At 41.0% G+C, this 24,038-nt stretch overlaps 1 protein-coding gene across 2 annotated transcripts in view; it reads left to right on the forward strand.

Annotated features, from left to right (window-relative positions):
* The window catches only part of CACNA2D3 (calcium voltage-gated channel auxiliary subunit alpha2delta 3), a 967,057-nt gene that overhangs the window by 245,967 nt on the left and 697,052 nt on the right, over nucleotides 1-24,038 (forward strand). The gene's annotated exons all lie outside the window — the stretch shown is intronic.

Genomic DNA, 24,038 nt, shown 5'->3' on the forward strand with positions numbered 1-24,038 from the left:
AGAGACCAGAACTCCTCAAAGTGTAGACCATGTACAAGTGTCAGTTCAGGAACTGTTGATATCGCAATGAGATGGGAACAGAAATTGAGTATAGGTGTTAAATATTTCTAACAATATGACAATGTGCAGCTGGGTGCAGTGGCTCATACCTATAATCCCAGCATTTTGGGAGGCCAAGGCAGGTGGATCACGGGGTCAGGAGATCGAGACCATCCTGGCTAACATGGTGAAACCTCATATCTACTAAAATACAAAAAATCAGCCGGGCATGGTGGCGGGCACCTGTAGTCCCAGCTACTTGGGAGGCTGAGGCAGGGGAATTGCTTGAACCTGGGAGGCGGAGATTGCAGTGAGCCAAGATCACGCCACTGCCCTCCAGCCCAGGTGACAGAGCAAGACTCCATCTAAAAAAAAAAAAAAATGACAATGTGCGACATCAATCACTTCTGCATTTTATGGAAGTATTGAACTACAGAGCACTGGAAAACACACGCATACACAATAGGACAAAACAGAACAGAAAAAAAACAAAAGCTGCTCCTTAACCACTTAGAGTGCAAGCTGTCCTGGTGTCAAGAAGTTTTTCAATGCCACTGTCATCGTATGGGGCCCCAGTTCCTTGCACTCTAGAGTGAGTATATGATCCACCTGGGGAATATTAGAATATTGTCACAGTGGCCTCCTGGGTTAAAATAATAGCTGAGGTCTTTAATAACTTTTTCTGGTCAGTTGATCTTGCACATTTTTTTTTGTTAGGCCAAGCCTGAAAACACTCCAACCTAATTTTTCCAGGATTTTGAGCACCCTCTGAATCTGAATATTCAGAAACCCCCAATGAGCATGACAGTGTCATTGTTTATTGAGTTTATGAAGAAGCTGTCTCACTGGTCTGCCAAGCAGTCAAAGTTGCTTGGCAAAGTTGTCTCAAGGTTGTTTGGGTGGCAGGTCACCAAAACCCACAGGAAGCAGCATTATGACAATGAGGATTTGATGGTGAAGTAACAGAGGTGTGTGATGGAGCCTGATGAAGTGAGGTTGGGTCCAGGGAGTGACCAGGATCTGAGGAAGTGGCCCTGCCCACTGGGTTCCTTCTCTTAGCACACTGGCTTTCTCTGGGCCTCTGCATACCACCATCACTGATGGCTGCCACTGTCTCCCGTTACCAATGGCTGCCCTTACTTCAGCTATCCCACATAGACTGATAGACATCTCTAACCTCCAATTCCAGATAGGGAGGAGTATCTGAAGAGACCAGCTCGGTTAGATGTCCACTTTTGAGAACATGATTGGTTAGGGCATTATGGCGCCTGAGTCCCTGCAGGTGGGTTTTTAGCCAGCTCTCATAGAGGGGTTGGTATGTGCTGGGCAGACCCCAGAATGTCCATTAAACCAACCAATGTAGAGGACACATTAATATTCTCTCCATGTAGGGTGTGTTGATTAGCTTCCTAAAAAAATAATGAGTAAAGACCTTTTTGACACTTTCGTAGCTCAAACATTGTCTGAAACATGGTGCTGTTTTCATTAAGACCAAATATCAAAACAACAGGGACATATAATTTTATCTCTTTGAAAAATCTCTCCCTTCAGAATAGAAAGACCTTGAGCAGTATCTAATTATTCTTGTGCCTCTTAATTTGATAGTTTGAAAAATGTTTTGTAGGCTTTAAGAACATTTATGGAAATTTCCTGTCCCTGCCACATATCAAATTGTTTAAATGATGGACGGCAATTTTATATCGAGCTGTGATAATAGTATCTCATTTACTACTGCTTAAGTGATTTCCTTTCCTCTTAACACATGTAGGTCAAGTTACTCCTTCAGCCTAAAAATGTGAACAAAAAAGGATGGCAAATGGAAGAAAGCCAATTATACAACAATTTTAGACTTTTGAAGTAAGACCGTTGCATTTTCCATATTGATTACTTTTCACTTGATTATACTGACTCTCTTCAGCTGTTTATTACAATATAGACCATAACTCACTGACTACACTTGTTCCAAACTAAATACAAGTGCAAAGAAGCGGAAAGAGGAAGGAGGTGAATGAAAAGTAGCATTTTTGACATCAATGAATAACCATCAAGTAAATAATCATATTTAGCTTTTCGAAGCATTATATTTGACTAATAACATTTTGAGCTCCTCTTGTCAGAGAAACTCAGATTTCTTAGTATGTACCATCTCATGCATTCTCTTTATTTTCCATGGTAGATTGAAGACAAATTTTATGCTATTTCTGTCAGATAGAAGATAAATGGGGAAATGAAATGGTTGGCAGCAATCGCTGAGTTTTGTCATCTGAAATTGGATAGTAAAACTTGTGTTTCCTCAAACCTGGCTCAATTCACCAGTTCACTTTGTTGAACCATTGACATGACTCACAAATTAGACCTTTTGCTTCAAATGAAGTGGGAACCACTTCAAACATCCTGCAGTCCCGTGTCATCTTTGCTGAATCTTTAGTCAACAGACATTTCAGTGACTTCCGGGCTCAAGACGCTTCACTCTGTGGCCTAGACAAACAAGTTTTGGACTTCAGATGGCTTCTATTCCAGCAGATAAGATGTGTTTATAAACCTCTCAAACTCAAGGTAGAAAATGTGTCGTGACATGAGGAATACACAGGTAAAGAAGTCATGAGGAGGAAGCCATTAATTCAACAAATGTGTTGAATGTGTGATGGAGATGGGGAATCACTGGCTTTTTCCTTTCCTCCTTCCCTTTCTTCTTCCCTCCCTCTTTCTCTTCTACATTCCTCCTATTTTCACTGAGTAATGACTGTATGCCAAGGGTTGGAGAAACCCAGGTGGATAATACAATCTATCCAGCCAGGCACAGTGGCTCATGCCTGTAATCTCAGCACTTTGGGAGGCCAGGTCGGGCGGATCACCTGAGATTGGGAGTTTAAGACCAGCCTGACCAACATGGAGAAACCCTGTGTCTACTAAAAATACAAAATTAGCTGGGCGTGGTGGCACATGCCTGTAATCCCAGCTACTCGGGAGGCTGAGGCAGGAGAATCGCTTGAACTGGGAGGCGGAGATTGCAATGAGCCAAGATCATGCCACTGCACTCCAGCCTGGTGACTGAGCAAGACTCCATCTCAAAAATAAAATAAGGTAAGATAAAATAAAATACAGCTTATGCTTCCAGAGTTCAGCACAATAAGAGAGGGATATACCATGGAAAGATAGGAAGATGCGTTCATTGTTGAGCAGACACTGATGGAGCACCAGTATGCATGCAGTACTCACCTAAGCCCAAGGTATCCAGGGATAGAAGGAGAGAAGGGTCTGCTTTGCAGCTGATGTTTACAATATAATACAGATGAAGCATCTCTCTGAGCTCAATACAGATTTGTCAAATGTTGCAATGCAAGAGGTCCAGAACCCCAGAGTAAAGAGGCATTTTTCTGCTTTGGAGTATTCAGCAAAGTTTTCATGGGGCAGGGGATATTTGATTAGGTTGTTGAAGGAGGAGTAGGAGCTTGCCAGGCAGGGATGAAATGAGTCTAGTCAGAGACACCACATGTGGAAAAGACATACACGTGCTTATTGTGGGTTTGGATAACATGCAGTGTTCATTGATGATGGCATGGGACTGACTTTTCCCACTACTCTATACTTTATCTAGAAAACCTCTTGAAATGAAAGAGAAGTTAGGCTTTCTTTTTGAGAATTAATGTCCCCAGGGCTAGGAAGTAGTTCACTCTGAAACTTGGAAAGCAAACGTAAAATACATTTTTTTCTCTGATCAGAAAATGTTTAAACCCATTAGGATGCAAAGATTAGGAGTTTAAATTGGATTCGCAGGAGATGTGCCAGCTCGACATATGTACTAGATTATTTTTTTGAAATGATGTAGGCACTTTGCCCATAAACTAGAGTAGGGTTTCTTTATACAACTGAAAAACCGGGAGAGAAATCTTTAAGAGCCTGTGCATTTCACTTTGGAAATCACTGGCTTAAATATTCAGTAGACATGGTTCCTGGACTTTGAAAACAGTTTTTCTTTACTTTTCTCTTTTTCCTTCTTTGCCCAGATGCTTCTTGATGAGAAAAAGGCAACTGTTTGCTTAATTCCATGTGTATTTGCGTTATCCCAAATGATTCTGCAATATTGGTTAAAATTTTTAGAAATGGCTACAACGCTCATAAAGAGAAAAGCAACCTTGAATGGGAAAGGTGTTCCACATTCAAAGCAGAGAGCAAAGAAAACAAGGGAGACAAAGCAAACACATTTTGCACATAAATGTTGTGGCGGGAATCCAGGCACCTGCCAGGTGGAAGTTGTTAGGAGTGATAAAGTGATTATGGACTTCAAATCTGTCCATCGTTGCCCGCTCACATTTGATAAACTGCCAACTCTAATTCTCTTAGTACCAACTTACCTTTTCTAATAATTTTCCACTCCCAACAGCTTTCCAATCATATTTCTTAGAGTTTTTTTTTTTTTTTTAAACTTCAGGACTAACCAATATTTCTGTGTGCTAAATGTTGTTCACTGGACTCACTTGATCCTCCACTAAGGAAGACTTTTCTTTTCAGTTAAATTACAAAAAGGCAGACCACTCCCGTGAATGGCAGCTCTGCCCCTAGCCCCCTTAGGGGTATGGGGATCCTCTGGCCATTGTCACTTAAATGTCCCTGTCTTCTTTCAGGTGCTCTCCACCTGATGGGATGAGGGAAGAAAGCCAGCATTTAGAGAAAGGGAAACTGAAGGGTCTAGTTCTGACCACCCATTATTTAATCACGCGAAGTGGTTGTCAGATGTCCCTAGTTCAAAGGGAGTGCAGGACTCATGAGGAATGAAACCCATCAGAGTGGTAAAAACGCCATGGGGGAGTTAAGGCAAGAGGGAAGCATAGGCTTACAGGGTCTTGAAAGAGCCCTGACCACAAACTCTGCCCCTTAATTGAGTGTCCAGTAGAGCTCATCCCAGATTTTTGGTAGTCCTCCTTGCCTTCTCACACGAACTTATTTTAAACTGGGACAGGACCTTGCTGCACCATCATGTTTTCCCAGAGTTTTTTGCGTTATATTCCTTCCTCCTGCCCCTTTGGATTTTTTTAACACTCCTTTGCTCTTTCCTGGCCCCTGACCTTGTGAAACGTTATCTGTCATCTGCATGGCCTAGAGCCTTGCCCACCTTGACCTCTCGTATTTTGTATATCTGTCCTGTGATTCACCGTCACTGTCTGCCTGTGACTTATAATATTAGTTATCACAAAGAGAAATGCACTATTGGTGGCTTTCATTGAGTAGCTGCACCTTAGCAGCTGTGACTTATTAGAGAGCATAGATTAGGCGGTTTGTCTTAATGAAGTATTGGTAAACGAGGGTAATTGTATAAGGAACAAGATATTATGGGAATACATAGCTGCAAGTTGGTATTCTGGATTTGACCTATTTTTTAAAAAGCAGTTATTATTTTAATACTTATTTGAATCCACATCTGAGTTACCTGTAACATTTGTCTTACCAAGTACGCCTCTAATCCCAGCACTTTGGAAGGCCGAGGTGGGAGGATCGCTTGAGCCCGGGAGTTTGAGACCAGCCTAGGCAATATAGGGACTTGTCTCTACAAAAAAAAGCAAACAAAACTCAAAAACAAATAGTAGTTATTTGATTACCTATTTGTCTCCTTTACTTTTGTGCAGTCTTCAAAGGGAGATCTTACTAGTCTTTGCTTAATAAATAATGTTTGAACTTAACTACCATGTGAGAGAAAGAAAGAGAGAGAAGGGGAGAGGAGGAAAGGGGGAGAGAGAGAAAGGAGGAGGAGAGAGAGAGCGAGCGAGCAAGAGACTGAGCACAGAACAGAGACACAGAGGGAGGGAGAGAAAACCCAGGTACGTCGCTGATCTTTTCTGCTTCATGCAAACTTGAATTTCTATTATATAACTGGCATATATAGTGTAATCAGTTTAATAATCAGCATACCTCCTGCCCCAAGGTAATATTTGGAGGTAGGGTTCTCTTATAGCTATCCTTCTTGCTATGTTAATCACCTTGCTTACAATCCCCCCAAATAGTGAAAACTTAATTCATATAATTGAAGTAATCACAATAAGTATACATATATTAGTGTCTCAGGGATCTGACAGGTCACTGTAAGAGTTGTTGAGTTTTGTTTGTTTCAGGCTTGAGACTTTATGAAGGAGCATTGTCCTCTTAAAAAAAACCTGTAAAATAATTTAATGACACAAACCTATGAAAAACAAAATAAAACAAAACAGTGGTATAGAATAGGACTAAGTTCATTCTTCTGGTGGGTGGGATTTGCCTTGACAGTGATAGGGAGCCGTGACTGTGCAGGCAAGCCACCTGCATGTACTCAGTGGTGTGGACACTGCTGTAAGTGACCGCTGGCGGGCCTGAGGAACTGGACAAGTCAGGGCCTTGACTTCTTCATAATCTCTTTCCCATTGTCCTGCTGCTGTCCCCACTGGACCCCAGCCTCTGACCACCCTGGGTCACCTTTCCTCTGACACCTATTTTATTTAGGATGAATCTCAGCCCTTAGACTGATGGTCCGGCTGGTCCCAGCTCTCCTCTCCACCCTTATCTCATTCTCTGCCCAGACAGGTATGCCCTCCATTCCCCGAGGGCATGTTAGCCTTTCCCACCTAGGACATCTGCCTTCTTTCCTCCGAACCTGCATCTGAAAGTTCATTCAGATTCTGTCTCTTCTGTGGTCTTCCTGGCCTCAGTAGTGGGAAGTCATCACTTTCTTGTTCAACCCTTATACCCCTAATAACTTGGACCTCTTATTTGAAGTCTGGCAAATGGCATTAGGCATAGTTATTATATTTATTATTATTAGATGTGACAACAAATTCCTACAGTGCAGACTGTGATAAGTAATTTATAGCTCCCTTCTGTGTGTGGCCATGTTTCTTCTGCATAGTAGATGCTTAATAAATATTTTCTGACTAATTAGCTTCATGCCCCTTAAGATTAGACGTTCTTAATTAAACATATCTTCATGTAGCATATGAGCAATGGGAAAATCGTTTTTGGAATGAGGTGGGCTATAAACAGTAATAAATTACTATAAGCCTTTCAAAATGTTGCAAATCTATGATCTTTTTCTCCATTTGGTATTTACTTACCCTAGCAGTGAGAACCCTTTTAATTAGCAGTATTCGTATTTTAGCTTTGGATTGACCTAGAATTCTGTTAGATGCCATCAGACTTACAATTCTTAGATGCCAGTAGTTGAATCTTCACAATGTAACACACTTCTAAGGATTTAAAAAATATGTTTAACTTACTTTTATCTCAATAATATTTATTTGGCGTTTCTTGGTCACAGTTATTGCAAATGACAGTAATTCGGCTAGTTAATCTGAAATGGGTCGTTGTGCTAAAGACGCATAAAAGATGCTAATTAAGAATCCAATCCATATATAAGAAATGCTTAAAGGAGATTTCAGTCTCTCCACAGATGTGCCTAATCTTCTAGTGAGCGGATGAGAACTTTTCTTCTGTTCTTGTTGACTGGCTGTCACAGTGGCACATTCTGTGGAGATGGATTGTACCCACTAAGTTATTGGTGGCCAAGGACTCATTGTACCCATTAAAGAACACCAAACAACATTCCACTCTAATATACTAAAGACACTTTTTTGGTAACAGTTTTATGGAAATATTCACATGCCATACAATTTTCCCATTTAGAGTATATAATTCAGTGGTTTTTTTTTTTTTTTTGTATATTCACAGTTGTACAACCATTACCACAATCAGTTCTAGAATATTTTCCTCACCCCCGACTCAAAAAAAAAAAAAAAAAAACCAATACACTTTAACCTTTATCCTTCAATCTCAGCATTCCTCCCAGCCCTAGGCATCCACAAATCTTTCTGTTTCTATGGATTTGCCTTTTTTGGACGTTTCATGCAAATGAAATAATACAATACATGGTCTTTTATGTTCTTTGATTTCTTTCACTGAGCCTATGGTTTTCAAGAGTCACCTGCACTGTAGCACATCTCAGTACTCCACTCCTTTTCGTTGCTGAATGATATTCCATTGTATGGATACATTCCATTCTATTGATCCCTTCGTCAGTTCTTGGATGTTTGGGTTGTTTCCGCCTTTTGGCCGTGATGATTGATGCCGCTTTGAACATTTGTGTATATGTTTTTGTGTGGACATAGGTTCTCATTTTCCTAGGAGTTGAATTGCTGGGTCATATGGTAACTCTTGTATTTAACCTTTTGAATAAGTTTCCAAAGTGACCATACCATTTTACATTATTAAGAACACTTTACTGTGAGAAAATAGGATGATATTGTACATCAGTGGGTTTCTACATTTGAAAACTACTGTATTAAGTCACATTTCTGAATGTCTTCCATTGATTTTTTTTCTCTAACAACTTTATTGAGGTATGTAGTTTATATATAATACAATTTGCTTATTTTAAGTACACAATTCATTGATTTTAGTAAATTTACCAAATTATATAAGATTTTAGTAAATTTACCAAGTTGTTCCACACTGTGGTCATGGATGCACATCACATTGCATGCGTTTTCCTCTCTCCAGTTTTCATCACTCCAGTAAGATCTCTCCTCCCATTGACATTTATTTGATGTATTCATACTCATTTAAATTTGTGATTTTTTAGCCCCAGTAGAAGCTGAGCCAAAGGACTCAGAAAACTTTGTGGTCATCAAACACAAAATCAAGAAACTTCTATCACTTTATTTTTTGCTCAAGTATTGGGAGGTTCACACTCTGATATCTTCAATTTTGAAATCAAGAAAGCTCCAAGAAATTGAAAGGTTTTTAATAACATGTTTGGTGGAAAAACCTGGCCTGAACTGACATGTGGATATGTGTAATATTTATTTATTATATTTAATATGAATAATTATTTGTCTACTATAGAAATGTTAATATTTGATGATGGGGTGCTGGCGCCGACCTCTCTGGGGATGAGTTGTAACAAATATGTATTATTTTACCTTTCTGAAATCCAAATAATCCTGACCTAGGGTAGCATGTCTGGCCCTAAGGGTTTCAGAGATGGGCTTGTGGGCGTGGGTTTGGTTTTCTTAGCCGGCACCTCAGAGTGAACAAGCCATCAACTCCTTTGGACTGTTAAGGGGAAACTTAAAAACCTAAAAGCCACTAAAGTTCAAATATATTTTATGAATTAACTCCAGCTATGTGGAATTGCTGATATTCAACTGTTTTAACTCACAAAGTGGCATTTTTGTTGGGTTTACCATTTCTCTGTGTGTCTTTTTCACAGTGAAAGAAGTGGGTGGGTGGCAGAGAGGGGAGCATGGAGTATTGTGCTGGAACCAAGACTCCACTCTGGTCATGTCAGAGCCTTGGAGAGTTGCCAGAGTCCCCGCTGCAGGATGTAGGGTGAGAAGGGGAAAATACAAGCAAAACACGATGGGCCTCCAGAGCCATGCACGGGGTGCAGATGAGCATTGTATAGACACCAGGGAATTTCAGTTTCTACTGTCAGCTTACTTCTGTGTAAAATGAGTTTAGTCCTTCTTCATTAGCTCTGTCTTTTCTTTTAAAAAAAAAAAAAATCCTCAAATCTTTTATCATTCACGTGTTCATACATCTGCTTATTTCTTTGTGATTTTGAAATAAAGTTATAATTAGAGTTGACAAAGGAGAAAGAATTGAAGCTGAGAGAGTCGACTGTATGAATGACGTTCCATAAAAATTCAAACCCTGTGTGTAATTTCAGTTCATTACCTGGGCTTTAAAAATGGGAGAGCCAGCTTATCCTTTAAGCTAGCTTCTCATCCTTGGAAATTTAAAATGCTAAGTTTGGTTCCAGAGGGTGAAAATGTCATTCCTTGAATTCAAGAGGAATGTATGAGAATTAGAATGGAAAAATAACAAAAGTGAGTTTCAGGCACATACATTTCATTCATAACACAGGCCCTTGTTTGACTTAGCCCCCTGGGGCTCAGAAGTTCATGTGCGTCCTATCATGCCAGTGCTGATTCCCTTGCTGCCTCATGTTTCAAGTTGGAACAGTCATCTCTTGAAAGTGTTGGGCAGATTTTAGAGTCTTGGCCTCAGGATTTTATTTCTACACTGGGGGAGGAAGGCTTTTTCTGAGGACCCTGAAGCTACCAGTGTGGTATCAATAGAAACCAGGGACTTGTGTAAAATGTTCAGGGACCAAAGTCAGGGGAATAGTCTTATTTTTCATTATTTGTTCTTGATTTCATTTGGAATCAGCTTCACATGTAAGTGCATGTGGTTGACTTTCCCTTGGAGAAGTAAAAGCCTGCTTGGTCCTATTACACAGCGTCCTTCAGAAATCAGGTGACTCAGGTCATTTGGATTTTATTTTCAAGGCCCTGGTATGTTATGAATGAACAAATGACAAAACAGTTGAAAACTATGGTTTTTTTTTTTTTTTTAATATACTTTAAGTTCTGTGCACAACATGCAGGTTTGTTACATACGTACACACGTGTCATGTTGGTGTGCTGCACCCATTAACTCGTCATTTACATTACGTATATCTCCTAATGCTATCCCTCCCCCACCACACCCCACAACAGGCCCCGGTGTGTGATGTTCCCCATCCTGTGTCCAAGTGATCTCATTGTTCAATTCCCACCTATGAGTGAGAACATGTGGTGTTTGGTTTTCTGTTCTTTTGATAGTTTGCTCAGAATGATGGTTTCCAGCTTCATCCATGTCCCTACAAAGGACATGAACTCATCCTTTTTTATGGCTGCATAGTATTCCATGGTGTATATGTGCCACATTTTCTTAATCCAGTCTATCATTGATGGACATTTGGGTTGGTTCCAAGTATTTGCTATTGTGAATAGTGCCGCAGTAAACATACGTGTGCATGTATCTTTATACATGCAGCATGATTTATAATCCTTTGGATATATACCCAGTAATGGGATGGCTGGGTCAAGTGGTATTTCTAGTTCTAGATCCTTGAGGAATCACCACAATGTCTTCCACAATGGTTGAACTAGTTTACAGTCCCATCAACAGTGTAAAAGCCTTCCTATTTCTCCACATTCTCTCCAGCACCTGTTGTTTCCTGACTTTTGAATGATTGCCATTCTAACTGGTATGAGATGATATCTCATTGTGGTTTTGATTTGCATTTCTCTGATGACCAGTGATGATGAGCTTTTTTTCATGTGTCTGTTGGCTGCATAAATGTCTTCTTTTGAGAAATGTCTGTTCATATCCTTTGCCCACTTTTTGATGGGGTTGTTTTTTTCTTGTAAATTTGTATAAGTTCATTGTAGATTCTGGATATTAGCCCTTTGTCAGATGAGTAGATTGCAAAAATTTTCTCCCATTCTGTAGGTTTCCTGTTCATTCTGATGGTAGTTTCTTTCGCTGTGCAGAAGCTCTTTAGTTTAATTAGATCCCATTTGTTAATTTTGGCTTTTGTTGAAAACTGTGGTATGTTTTAAATATATACATTTCACAAATTGCTGCTTTTTAACAAAGCATGCCTATATTATATATGTAATTGGTCTCTTCCTAAGCAAATTAAGGATACAGTGGAAAGAAATTATAATGCACTGTAGGCTGTGTGGTCCAGGAAAGGGAGGCAACTTTAAACAATTTTTCCTTCCAGTGCCATGGTATCTTTATGACTATATCTGTAATCCCTTCAGGAAATAATGTGGAAAGTCTAAGTTTAAGGTCCTTTGAATTGGAGGCTTGGGCTCAAAGGCTTTCGGATCCCTGGGAAGGATCCTGGAGTTGCCCTGAGCTGGGTCCTCTGGGAGCTTCCCAGGGCAGTTCTTATTACTACCTTCATTGCTATGAGCATGTTTTCATCTTAAAGCCTTCCTTCACCTTGCATTTTCTTCCTGCTATGGCCCAAATCGGTTTCTCAATATAGGAATCTGGATATTTTGTCCCGAACTTCCATCCCTCCCACTGTCACTGCTCTGTGCACTTTGGTCCCCGCCCCTTCCTGTGCTCTGAAGTGGTTCTTACACAGGTACCCTGTGGATCACTCAGTCATGTTTGATTAGAAAACAAAAACCCTTTAGGTTTTACTTTTTAAGGAATATCTTGAGGCATTTCAAGTAGGCAGGGGTTTAATAAAGGGAATTAAAGGCTTATTTGATAGTTAGAAAAACTGAGGGAGTGAGGGTCAGGGAAGCTGCTGTCTGAGTTGACAGGTCTAGGAAGTGCTGCGGTCTCAGGAAGCCACCACCACCAATCTCCGGTGTCTGTAGCACGAGTGGGTAATTCGTGGGAGTGTGTCTGAATGACTGACCAAAGATGCCTGCCATCTGCAGATGCCCATGTACATGCCCATCACTTCCGCTGGAGAATATTGGTTTCTTCTCTTTCAGTTTGCAGCCCTCTGAAGAATCTGCCCCGGAGTCCTGCTGGCAAGGGAGTCAAGAGCATGTGGTGGTAGGCCTCAAGCCCTACCGTAGAAGGCACAGCTTAGATGGTGCTGAGAGTCAGCAGGCACTCTCCAACACACACCCTTAGTCACAAGATTGAATGGACTTCACTTTTAAAAACATTCTATGCTTGTATTGCCTGGTCTTACTATGAAATTTTATCATACCTGCTAGCCCTTCTTTCATTCAGCGTTCCTCCTGAGCTCAGCTCCTTCTCTTGACTGTTGCTAGACACCCCCTGGAGGCAGTATCAGGTAGTGAGTAAGGACACCAAACTATAGGTTGGTGTAAAAGTAATTACCTTTGCACCCACCTAATAGTTCCGTCACTCTGCCTTTTCCCTTATTCTCTACATCCTGGTGGCCTCCAAGTCCTGTAGATTCCTCTTCCTCAATAACTTTCAGATGCTTTGTCTTCAATCCTTTCTCCTTATTGTCTTGGATCACCTTTTGCTCATTTGAGAACATCTAGATAACATCAATAATCAATAATATTTTGCTGCTTAAAACTCTCCAGCCTCCTTTCTCACTAGCTCCCCAGCCCCGACACAGGCTCCCCTCCACATAACCTTCATACGCCGAGCCACTCGTAATTACCTGAACATGTCATGCCCTCTTTTGCCTTCTTTTGCCACTGCACTTGCAGTTCCCTCATCCTGGAAGGCCCTTCCTTTGTTTCCTGGGCTGGCTCTTGTCTTTCAGGTTTCAGTGCAGATGAGAAGCCTTCTTGTACCATACGTGAGGAGCCTCCTTGTACCCCATAAGCCTGGTCTAGTTGCTCCCTTGGTGTTTTGTAGAATTCCTTGCTTCCTCTTGTTAGAACCTTTATCATGTGTTGCGGTTGCCTGCTCGTTTCTTTCCCACCCTGGACTCTAATGTACTTGAGGGCAACAGCTGTGTTTTATAAACCTTATATTCCCAGACAAACAGTGCCTGGCACCCAGTAGGGTGAGTAATAGATATTTTTTAAATTTGTCCAACTGCATTTTGAGCACTAGCCATATGCTCAATGCTGCTTCGAGCACAAAATGTGTCAATGTTTTGTTAGGGGATGGGGGTGACATCCTTGAGGAGTCGTCATTTGAGCTGCAGAGTGACCAATGGGGGCAGCCAAACATACAAGGATCTAGGACAAGAGTATCCTTGGTCAAGAGAACAGCAGGATGACAGAGACAAGTTGATAGTGGTCTGGGGCCAGAAAGATGGCTGGGAGTCAGGATCTGAGGGTACTGGGCCAGATCAAAGGACCTTATGACCTTATGGGTCTTAGTCATGATTAGTGGGAAGTCACTGGTGGGTTTCAAACAGGGAGTACTGCCATCAGAATTGTTTTTAAAAGGCTTTTTCTGGCAACCATGTGGAGAATGGGATCCAGGGCACTGAGTGCAAACTGGACACTTGTTAGGATGCTGAGGGTTTCCAGGGAAAAGATGGCTGTGGCTTTACTAGGAATATAACAGGGGAGAGGATGACAAAAGTAGTGAAGCATGGGGTATATTTTGGAGGGAGAGCCCACAGGAATTGCTCATAGATTAAGGTATTTGTGGAATAAATGACATTAAAGCAAGTGGTCTGTCTGCCTCAGTCTCTGTTTCAGGTTTATCCTCTTCTAAGTTTTTTCAGCACTGCCACCAGATTACTTTTGAAGATGAATTAAAGTTCAGGTCTGATCACGTGGGTCCTATGCCCCATGAGACCTCCCGCTGCACGCAGGCCACAGTACTCCTTAGCCTAGCTCAGCACCCTTGCTTATCTGAGCCCCACTTGCCTGCCCTTTTGCACTCTCCCCCCTTCCCATTCCACACCTGCAGCTCTGCAGACAGGAGAGACTAGGCAGAGGAGGCTCCCACCCTGGAGGCTTTGCTGCTCCTTCGCCGTCACCTCTCTCGGTCACCTGGCTGACTTCCACTCATCCTTTAACCCCAGCTCACTGTTGCATCATTTATGAGCATTCCTGCACTGGTGCTCTATGCCCTTGGTTTTCACAGTGCTATAACTTCTCTTCCCTTTGGTTTCCCTTTGGTGTAAAGTTAGGATAGTATCTGTGCTTTGTTTTATAGAGCAGTTGTGAGGATTCACGGGATTCGATGACTAAAGCGTGTAGGACAGCTTGACACATAGGCCAGGGAGTGTGAAGCTCAATACTTGCTATTATCATCTTGTGTGGCCCTCCTAGCCCACGCCACATTATCTAATTATTTGCCTCCCCTCCCAGCTGAACTGTGTGAGAATGCCATTATCTTCATAGCATCATCCCCTAGCGTAATTCTTCCCACATAATTAATCATCATCATCATCAGCAGCAGCAGCAGTAAGAGATAACATTAGTGGACATTTACTCTGTGCCAAGAACATTGACTCAGAGAGGTATTATAAAGTTGCTGGAGGCAGGATTTGAATTCAGGTTGTCAGACCTCGGGGCTGTTGCCTGGACCAACACAATATGTTCCTTCCCAAACCGAAGTTGCCTGGTAAGCATTTGGATGGATAGTTGGAAGGAAAGAACAAGGGAATTGGAACAGATTTTTCTCTGCTTCAAATTTATATAAAAATCCATCTTGAAAAGGTAAAGTCTGAATGGACATGGAAATTGTTAGTGTTACTTCATTTTCAAGGAGAAAGAAAAATTGTCTTCCCTGGCCATAGTTGGGGCCTGGGGTCTAGGAGCTGCCTGCCACACTTACCATCCTGTCCAGTGTCTCACAGGTGCCATCTGTCAAAGGAGCTTGCTTTGGCAAACAGTTTAATTTCTGTGTTTGTGCCATTCTGAGGACATCAGTCAAACCCTTTCATAAAGGCCTTTGCTTCATTCCATTTTCAGCCTCACTGATCACAGATTTTACCTCTGGAGCTGAAAAAGAGAGTGGTGAATTCTGAAAACCCACCCTTAAGAAGCAGATGCATAGCCTTGTGTTTTCGAACACAAGATTTGGAGTCCTTTTCTTGGCAGCAGAATTAACTTTCACATAACCTCCATGTAACTGTGAACTTGGGGAGCTGTTCCAAGTTCTCCGCATATGAGAGCCAACCGTGGGAGGCAGCGACTCTGTGAAGTTTCCTTGTTTCAATCAAGCTGTTTTATGCTGGAAAATCTTGTCTCTTCCTCTACCCTGTCTTAATAATATTTTACACTTGTGTGGAATCCTTTTGGAAATTTTTGTATATATGTTCTTACCAGATTCACACACTGAGGTGCAGACTAAAGGTTATATTATTTGTGTCCATCAGATTAGAAAACCCAGAACTCAGTTAAGACTTACCCAGAGTCGGTGAGTAGGAAGACCTGGATTCAAACTCTTGTCCTTGATTTCTGAGACCTGTTCTGACTCTACTGTAACAAAAGGTACCCCAAACTTAAACTTCTTGAGGCCTAAGACTCAGTTATGTATTTATTGAGGTTCCGTTCTTGGTGATGTTCTTGTTACCTAATAGGTTCTCAACAAGTACTTGCTGAATTAAACAGAAGTGATAGAAAAGTGATACAACCAGGAATGGAAACTCTGTGCAGGACAGACTTCCTTACCAGCACCAATACCTTGTTATGTTGGCTGTGACTTATCTGGGGCAGATGTCCCTGCCTTCCTTGGCTAGTTGGGCAATACCTTCAATACTCTGCCATTGTGAGTTCTAGTCAATACCTTCTGAGTAAGCCCTGGAAAGGTATAATTAAGGGCTGGAACAGAATTTTATTCACTGCAATCAGAGGCCTCGGTGATAGGAAAGTTTCTTTCATTTTCGAGAACAAATGTTCATCCTTCAGGTCAGCGGTCCCCAACCTTTTTGGCATCAGGGATCGGTTTCATGAAAGACAATTTTTCCATGGGGGATGGCTTTGGGATGAAGCTGTTCCACCTCAGATAATCAGGCATTAGTTAGATTCTCTTAAGGAGCGTGCAGCCTGGATCCCTTGCATGCGCCCTTCACAATAGGGTTCGTGCTCCTATGAGAGTCTGATGCTGCTGATCTGACAGGAGGCTTAGCTCAGGCAGTGATGCTCGCAGACCCTCCACTCACCTCCTGCTGTGCGGCCCAGTTCCTAACAGGCCACCGACCAGTACTGGTCCGTGCTGGGTTTGGGGACTCATGCCTCAGATGACATAATGTCATAGTCCCCATTCATTGTGGACTGTCCTCTTGAGAAGTTAAAGATAGTTCCATTGTCCACAAAGGAAATAATGCAGTTACCTCAGAACTGAAGGGTCCTGAGGGGACTTTTTAAGTTTCGTGGTTAAATAGCCTTGATTTTGATAATCAACTCTAAAACATTCCCAGGAGAGCTAAGTAAGCAGAAGAACATTATTTAAAACACTGGGTCATTTGGAAAAATTACTTGGGCTGAAATCAAAGGTTGTCTCTTCTTCCTACCTCTCCCTGAGCTGCCTTGGCCCCCGAGCAGCCCTTTGAATAACGTTTGGGTGTTTCCATCTTCAGCAGCTCTGCAAATGTTGCACTTTGGCAAATGCAGGCTTAGATGTAGAATGTGATGGCTTTGGTTTGGAAATTGGCCATCCACACTGATAATGGGTATTAATTTAATCAGCCTCAGATTGATAACAGGTATCTCTTGTGGAAACAAAGATAATTTGTTATTGATTGTGATCGTGTCTTCTGATGTAAACTCCAGGCTTATTTTGTCTTGTAAAAGGCCAAGTGTAGCCTTATACAATCTGAAGGAGACAGGAAAGGGGAGGAGTGAAGGAAGGGAAAAAAGCTCCCCACATGCACACACAATGTGTTTTCTCTATTGTTCTGTTACCTGCTTTCTCTAGAAACTTTATAGATTAGCTTTTATAATCCACTTTGAAATGTTTGCCATTTTTAAAGCAGAAGCAATTTTTGCAGCTTTCAGGCGGAAGGTCATTTTATACAAAATGTTCATTCATGTGCAACAAAGCTTATTTCTTCTACAGGAACAAAGAAATAATGAAGCCTCCTTAAAAGCTGTGTTTCTCCAAAGAAATGATCATCTTGATAGTTGGTGATTTATATGTGCCATTTCTGTTGGAATCGAAAAATAAAAACATTTGTATCAATAAGGATTACTGAATATTATTAAAGTTTCAGCTATGACTCTAACTGCAGTTGCAGCATTGCAGGGTGGCAGGGAAAGGTGTGTTGGCTTTCTTCTTGTCTAATTGTGTCCATTTCTACAGGTTTTTCATTTTGCCTTGGTTTATTACCTGATGGTCATCCAGTCATTGATGTGGCCTCTGTGTAGGTCCCAGAGCACTAGCTGTTTCCAGAATATTTCTCTTAATTGCTGTTTCCAGAACATTTTCATACCTCCAAAACTTTGTGTGAAATGTTCCTATTGGCTTGAATGTTCTTTCAGCACTTCTCTTTCTCCTGCATCCTTCCTGTTCTCCTTCAGAGCTCAGCTTAAATGTCATGTCTTCTGGGAAGCTTCCTTGGCTTCCTTGGCTTCCTGACAGCATTCTTTGTCACTTGTCCCTTCTCATTGAAATAGCTATTTTTCTTGTGTGTCCCTCAACATTCTGTGAACCATCTTATGTTTTTTTCATGGATCACTGTTGGTACCCGTCCGACACTTCGGGAAATATTCATCCAATTGCTCTAGCTACAAAGCAGCAAAGATTAATCTACACTGTTACAGAGTGATAAAAAAAACTCTATCCCAAGGACAGAGGGAAAGGAATCTCAACACCAGAAGGCATGAAAATGTAAATCTGAACAACTTAATTTCTCCAACGTAACAGTTCTTAAATGGATGATTTCTGACCCTTGGTACAAGACAAGAGTTTGAAATAAGTCCAGGAAACAAATCAATCTCATTTTGCCAGGGTTCCTGGAAACATCTTTTGATGTGCTAAGTGCCCTTAATGAGGGTAGAGATTTTTCATTTTAATCCGTGATTGATTGAGTTTGAAATCTGTGACTGTGGAGAGGACTTAGATCTCCTCTGTCTTCACTTCTGTAGACTGTCAGCATGTCAAGTTCAAGCCCTGCTGTGTAACACGCTGCTGGGATAGCATTAGTCCCAGGTACACACTGATGGACAAATGGTGTAACTCTTTCTCCATCAAACTCTTGCCCTTAAAGTAAAAGCCACTGAATCTAGGGTAACAGTTCAACCATGCCGCTCTGGGTATGGTTGTGATGGTAATTACTACTATTTCTTGACTGCTCTGGCCATTTTTCTACACATTGAACTCTTGTTGATTCAAAGGAAGAGTCATGTGATCTCTAACTCTGGTATTAATGACAATTCAATAACTAACTCCAAGATAACCCTTTGTGTAGCCCAAATCCATGTTCATGATTATAGATTTGAGTTCCCTTCATTTGAGCTTAAACCTTAAGGGAGAAAGAATTATGTATTCATTCCAGAAAAAAGGCAGTAAAAAGCCTGGTATGAGTATTCAGTGTGTTGTTGCAAAACATTAAATGAAAACCACTAAATGTATTAAGTGCTTTGAAATCTTTATTAAATTCCAACAGCCCATTATAACAGCATTTTATAACCCAAAGCTTTTTAGCTTTACCATAAGAAATAAAAATAACTTTTTACATTGTGATTCCATATGGTTTTTATATTTCTGTTTTGTTTTGAGGATTTTCATTCATAATTGTCCCTTCCCCCCATTTTAGGGATTTTTATTTGAAATTTTCTTTATTTGTACACAATTTGTTCATTGCGATGAAATCAGGAGTCCAGCAGTTAAGTTACTTTGGTAGTATAGTAACATTTTCCATTACCTTCCCACCTCTCACCACGTATTTCTTTCTCTCCTTTCTCCACTTGTTAAGCCAAAATGGCCAGGAACAAAAACAAAATACATGAGGACAAAAGAATCATTTGCTTTTTCTGATCCAGTTTCTACTTAGACATAGTGTCCGGTTTTCTCCTTCTGGCCCATGATGGAAAGTTTGACCTCTACCATGTCTTTAACGCTAGTCCTAATTTAAGTGTTGTGGGGAGGAAATGGGACACTGTGCATTCTGTAATGTTGTGTGGATATATATAGGGTCATTGTAACAAGAAATAAGATGTGATTTTAAATGAAATGCTTTAATATCCCTGCTATTCCCCTTGGCAGCTTCGCCTTCACCAAAGCTATAAATACTATCCGTGTTCTATGGCTTCTAGCATTGTCTATTTATAAAGATGGCTCTTGTTTGTATTTATTTCACTAAAAGGCATGAGTTATATAGAAATATAAAAAGCCAGTGAAATGTGCATCAACTCATGAATTACAACCTTTTAGCTTATAGGTGCTTTGTTCCAAGTCCAGGATGTATATTCCAGTATATTGTTATCATTTTTATTGAGTAAGGAAAAGCTTTGGCATTAAACAAGGGACAAAAGATTTGTGGACAATACTGCTGTTTTCTCTTTTTTTTTTTTTTCTTGAGGCGGAGTCTCGCTCTGTCGCCCAGGCTGGAGTGCAGTGGCCGGATCTCAGCTCACTGCAAGCTCTGCCTCCCGGGTTTACGCCATTCTCCTGCCTCAGCCTCCCGAGTAGCTGGGACTACAGGCGCCCGCCACGTCGCCCGGCTAGTTTTTGTATTTTTAGTAGAGACGGGGTTTCACCATGTTCGCCAGGATGGTCTCGATCTCCTGACCTCGTGATCCGCCCGTCTCGGCCTCCCAAAGTGCTGGGATTACAGGCTTGAGCCACCGCGCCCGGCTTACTGCTGTTTTCTCTTACCTCAAAGCTCAGTTCCGAAGGCTGGAGTCTTCAAAGCCATTTTTGTTTCCAGTGTTCACGTTTAATTAAAAACCACATTCACAATTGTATAATCCCATCTGTGGACCTAAAAAGGAATTCATATAAAAGAAAATTAACATTATTATTAAAAGTATACCGCCTTTGTAACAGGTATAATAGAGTAACAGTTTTCCCCAGGCTCACTGGCAGTTTCTTATATAATAACTAAAATATTAGCAAATTTAATGGATTTTTCTTACCTGCAAATTTGTTTTAAAAACGTATTTCATTGGATTTAGATGATTATAATGACATTTGCTAAGGAAAGAGATGTCAATAATAGGCTGTTACTTTCTATTAGCAAGCATCAGAAATTGAAGTTCTATGGTCTTGACTTTGTTAGATGATGAATCAATGTATTTTAATTTTATTAACTGGAGAAACTTGGCCAGGCACAGTGACTTACGGGTGTAATCCCAGCACTTTGGGAGGCCCAGGTGGGCAGATCACCTGAGGTCAGGAGTTTGAGACCAGCCTAGCCAACATGGTGAAATGCCACCTCTGCTAAAAAATACAAAAATTAACTGGGGGTGATGGCGTGTGCCTGTAATCCCAGCTACTCAGGAGCTGAGGCAGGAGAATAGTGTGAACCCGGGAGGCAGAGCTTGCAGTGAGCCGAGATCACTCCATTGCACTCCAGTCTGGGCGACAGAGCGAGACTCCGAGACTCTGTCTCAAAAACAAAGCAAAGCAAAACAAAACAAAGCAAAACAAAAAACAGTAGAAACTTCTGTCCCCATGAATCTGTTTTAGTTTTTTTTTTTTTTCTGAGATAGGGTCTTGTTCTGTTGCCCAGGCTGGAGTGCAGTAATGTAGTCTTGGCTCACTGCAGCCTCTGCCTACTGGGCTCAAGTGATGCTCCCACCTGAGTTTCACTGCTAGTTGGGACTACAGGTGGGCGCCACCACGCCTGGCTGATTTTTGTATTTTTTGTAGAGATGGGGATTTGCCATGTTGCCCTGTCTGATTTTGAAGTCCTGGGCTCATGCAATCCGCCTGCCTCAGCCTCCCAAAGTGCTGGGATTACACCACACCCAGCCTGTTTTAGGTAAATCTATGGAAGATGGTTTCCTACTTAAATAACATTTCTTTTAATTTGTTTAGCTTCGTGAGAGTGCTTTCAGAGGAAAGATTACTGTCTTTTGTTCTTTCCACAAGATACATAGTTCTTGATGATGTGCCATTTTTCCTGACTGTCTTACACAACAGCTGAGCCTGTTTTGAGAGGGCATCCCCTGAGTTCACCCAGAAAATGTAGGCCTGTCTCCCATTGGCATCAGAGGGCAGGTTGGGACAACCTGATGGGTGCTGTGTACAGGGCGTATCCATTCGAAGAGCGCTTTTCTGGGATACCCATTTGCTTCATAAGAAACAATCATTACATGTAGCTGCTGGTTGATTATCATTTCTTGAATCATGTTTCCTAAAGCTTTCTAGTGAGAATGATGGAAAAAATATCTTCATGGATCAAGAAAGAGATATGTGGGGTAAATTAAGTTTTAAAAAAGGCATGCAGTGCTTGCTTCAGCAGCACATATACTAAAATGAGAGCAATCCAGAGGAGATTAGCAAGGATGACATGCAAATTCGTGAAGAGTTCCCTATTAGGAAAAAAAAAATAAAAAGGCATGCAGTGAATTTAACTTGAACATGAACATAAAAACTTGCTAGCAGGTCAAATTCTCCTGTATTTACTTCACTCAGCACAGAATGCAGTGTTCTGGCTGCTCTTAGTAGTTACTTCAATATTATCGGATGCTTTCCAGTGTTACCTTCTTGTATTGTTACCTACTTTGTATTGCAGTGTTTATCGTTGAAATATACTTTGTTTTGTTATATAGGAATATGTTACATAGTTTGCATGACTGTACAGTATACATATACATATACATGCACATACACAGATATGTAAATACAATATATATGAAATACATTTCATGCATACTGTTTTGTGATGATTTCAACTTGCCTATTATTTTCATCCTGTTCTCTTTTTTGTTGGTCCTACACGACTTTATTATTATTTTTACCTTTCCAATTCTTTACTTTTTTCAGTATTATCTGTCTTGTTAATTGTGTAGTTTTGCTTTATCTTTTGATCATTTAAACATTTTATCAGCTTTTTTTCTCTAGATTCTCAGTGCGTAGACACCATTAAAAATCTACTTTTGTGTGTTGAAATAAATAAATGCTCAAAATGCATGACTTGTTTTGATAATATAAGTAGTCAGACATGCATAATATTTATACACATTCTGTAAAGCTCAATATATGTGATTTCATGATACATGCATAGAAATTCCAAATCTATTACAAAGATTGAGAGAATATGCTCTCAGAAACACATAGTTTTCCTTTTTTTATATATCACTGCCTGTCACTCATCTGTCAGGATCCACAGTATTTTTGCAGATTGTACCATGTGATCCCAGAAGGCTGACAAGCTTCATTGACTAGGATGACTCTAGGAAGACAGTGACCCAATGAACACGAGGGGCCCACTTACCTGGTCTTGGTAGATTGTTCCTCTTCTTACTTTTCTGTTTCTCATCCCCTCCATCTTATGTCTTTTTTTCTGTAAAGAATTTTATATCCTAAAGTGACAGTATTTTAGGTAGGTATACATAAGTTTTGTTTTTTGTTTTTGAGACAGAGTCTCACTTTGTCGCCCAGGCTGGAGTGCAGTGGTGTGATCTCGGCTCACTGCAGCCTCTGCCTCCTGGGTTCAAGTGATTCTCCTGCCTCAGCCTCCTGAGTAGCTGAGACTACAGGCATGTGCCACCACACGTGGCTAATTTTTATGTGTTTTGTAGAGATGGGTTTTTGCCATGTCGTCCAGGCTTGCCTCTAATTCCTGACCTCAGGTGATCTGCCCGCCTCTGCCTCCCAAAGTGCTGGGATTACCGGTATGAACCCACCATGCCTGGCACATAGATTTTACAAAGTTAAATAAGAGTTGAGAAACCTTGGAGGTTTAATCAAGCATCAGGAGTGAGGTGAGGAATGGGATGAATGTTATTTTTATTTTATTTATTGTTTATTTATTATTATTATTATTATTTTGAGAACCAGTGGTTCTCAAACTTTAGTGACATCAGAACTACCTGCAGGGCTTGTTAGACCAGATTGCTGGTCCCCACCTCCAGAATTTTTGATTCGGTTCTGAATCAGAAAAACCCAGAAAAAAAATGGGATGGGCATTTCTACAAGTTCCCAGGTGAAACTGATCCTGCCAATGTGGGACCGCACTTTGAGAAGCACTGCTCTCGGGTCGCCAGTTTTTGTATTTTCAGGTAAGGAAATTGAGTCTCAGACAGGGGACGGGTCCTGCTCCAGATTTCACACCTGTAGTGAGTTAGCATCCAGAAGAGAATGAGGACCAGGTCTCCTGGCTCTAGCCTCCGATGTTTTCTGGGGATTGTTCTTTGACCAGTAAAGGAAAAGCCCTTCCTGACCTTCTGATCAACTGAAGATAGTGTGGGAAATCTTATTTTCACCCTTCCCAAATTCCTGTCTGTGGGCAGCACTGTCTCTCGCTGACCTGTCTCTTTCTTTGTATGTCCTGTGGAGAAAGTGGGCTTTGGTGCTCTATACTGCTGCTTAAAGTTACCCGAATATATTTCAGCCTCTTCACTTCCATATCCAATTTAATAATTATTCATGGGACATTTGTCTGTCGATTTGTGACCATTTAGAGATTAATATTAATGCCATCATTTTTCACATGTCGCCTATTAAACTCAGGCCTATATTATGTCAAGAGAAAGCAAGTTAGAGACAGCACAGGATACAAGAGTGACCATGGGAAGATATAAATGGTCAAATTTTTGCTTGGATCTAAGATTTTCCTTTTAGTTTGATGTAATTTCAGTGATTATTTCATCACATGAGTTTTCTGCAAT

Source organism: Trachypithecus francoisi, unplaced genomic scaffold (genome assembly GCF_009764315.1).
Source record: "Trachypithecus francoisi isolate TF-2019V2 unplaced genomic scaffold, Tfra_2.0 Lachesis_group0, whole genome shotgun sequence".
In the NCBI taxonomy this organism is placed as follows: domain Eukaryota; kingdom Metazoa; phylum Chordata; class Mammalia; order Primates; family Cercopithecidae; genus Trachypithecus; species Trachypithecus francoisi.